The sequence below is a fragment of the Bufo gargarizans genome, chromosome 8 (assembly GCF_014858855.1).
Source record: "Bufo gargarizans isolate SCDJY-AF-19 chromosome 8, ASM1485885v1, whole genome shotgun sequence".
NCBI classification, from domain to species: Eukaryota; Metazoa; Chordata; class Amphibia; order Anura; family Bufonidae; genus Bufo; species Bufo gargarizans.
In genome coordinates this window covers 200,711,981-200,714,478 of record NC_058087.1, presented here as the reverse complement: position 1 = coordinate 200,714,478, position 2,498 = coordinate 200,711,981, and positions in this window count along the sequence as shown.

Genomic DNA, 2,498 nt, shown 5'->3' with positions numbered 1-2,498 from the left:
GAATCAATGAATATATTCTTGCTTAAGCTTATATTACACGGACAGATAATCTTTCAGATCATTACTACCAAACGTTCGCAGTAACGCCCGTTAGTGATGATCTGGCAGGTAATACTGCACTGATTGGAGTTTTTCAACAGGTCTAAAAATCCTTGTTTACCTGCAGCAGATTGTGCTGTGTAATCCGATCTGCTGCCGGCAAACAACGAGTCAGTATGGGGAGGAGCGATGGCATAACGATCACTGCTCCCCATACTGTGGAGGAGATCGCTGCATGTAACAGCAGCAGTCTACTTCTCTAACGAGCTGGCGATTGCTGGGAAGGAACGCTTCCCTCCTGATGTGAGATGGCGAAACGCCTCTCATTGTGTGAACACTGTGTTTGTGTAATAGAAGTTAAATGATCTGGACTGACATTCTGCTGTTGGCCACAAGAGGTCGCTGTTCCTAAGCACAGCTGCAGCTGCATTTTCTATGTTCTGAGAGGTTAAAGGGGTTGTTTCACCTCAGTAATCACCATTTATCATTCCTTGTGTCCTAGGATGGTTTCTGTAATATAGATTCATTTTCCAATTTGCCCCTCTGACCTCTTATTCCTCTTTATAGTGCCCCAAATTCCATGCTCATTTCTAGGGGTACGGCCACCACTGTAATGTAAGCAGTGGTTGGCCGCGCAGATGCACAGAAACCCTATCGGCCGGCTGATCTGTTCCTTCCACAGTCACCAGCTTACAGAAGCAGACCCGGGTCGGTAGGACAATCGTGCACACATCTCATACAATTTTGGCGTTTAGGATCCTAGAGAATGAGACCAGGCCTGTAGTTAGTTAGATAGTTGTGTGATCGAGAATGCTCAGCCGAACACCAGTTCGGCCGAATACTGCATGTGCTCGAGCGCAATACTTGAGTCTGATACACAGCCAATAAACATGCGTTAAGTACTGCCCTTCGCTGTAATGCCTTAGCCATGTTGGTTACTGGCATTACAGTGATTGGGGCCGGAACGCTCATCGGTAGTGTTGATCGAGCACCATAGTGCTCGGGTGCTCTGGCCGAACACATAGGGATGCTCAGATTCTTTACCGAGCACCCGAGTAGTATAATGGAAGTCAAAGGAGAATCCGAGCATTAAAGCAGGCACCGCCTGCTCTGAAGAGGGGAGGGCGTCTGGTTACAGGAAAAGGTCAGAAATTGATGGAAACACCACCGAAATGGTTCGGGAACAGCATGGGGCGGATGTCTGGACGCATCTTGGACCCAGGTCGCTGCTGGGAACGATGTTGTCTGAGTAGTAGTACGCCACTTTTACAGGACTGACAATAATACGCACAAAACTGAAGATAAAATCGATTTAGAGGAAAAATTGTTAGGAAACATTTTTCCTGTATATTTACGTGTATATAAAGTGCCAAAATTACAAGTAAGAGGCCCTCCGAAACAACCTGTATATACAAAGGAGGGCCTCATTCACATGTGAACAATAGTTCAGGTAGTGGGACTCCTACACTCATAAGCTATGCACTAAGTGAAAGGGCGGCCAAAAATTACAAGGAAACCGTCACTCAATAAACCCTTATTACACATAAGGAGGGCATCATACGAAGCCTTGATAAATTATGATGATGTCCGGCTGGTGACTAGGATGAGCGGCAGGTGCCATATTCGATTTCGACGAAATATTCGAAAGAATATTCGTTTATATTCTCGAAATCGAATATTCGTCATATTCTTGTTATCGCGATTAAAATGCGATTTAAATAATCGAATTTCGATTTTAACTTAAAGGCTACTCTCCTATTGAAATCGCAATGCGATTAATTCAAGTTATAATAATCGAATTTCGATTTTAACTTAGCACTGCTATATTCCATATTCGTTAATTCTAGCCTAATATAGAATATAGCAGTGCTAAGTTAAATCGAAATTTGATATTATAACTTGAATTAATCGCATTGCGATTTCAATAGGAGAGTAGCCTTTAAGTTAAAATCGAAATTCGATTATTATAACTTGAAATAATCATTGCGATTTCAACTTGGACCTGGTTTACTATGGTTGGCTTGGTAGAATTAGCGAAATGACGAATGTATTCTGCATCTTCGTTTTAGCTACTTCATCAACTTCGCTAATTCTAGCAATCATATAGGAAAGATTACTATAGAGACAGCTAAGTTAATTAGCGATGCGATTATATGACTTTTTAAAAAAAAAAAAAAATAGAATATATAATACCTGATTAATTATTAATTTTCTATTTATAAAAAAAAAGGAAAGTAATATAATCGCATAGCGAATTAAACTTAGCTGTCTCTATAGTCAACTTTCCTATATGATTGCTAGAATTAGCGAAGTTGATGAATATGGAGCTAAAACGAAGATGGAGAATACTTTGTTATCTTCGTTTGTGGAATATGACAATACATTCGTCATATTCGCTAATTCTACCAAGCAACCATAGTAAAAATTTATGCAATGGCCTTCAGGTGAGCTGACCCTGT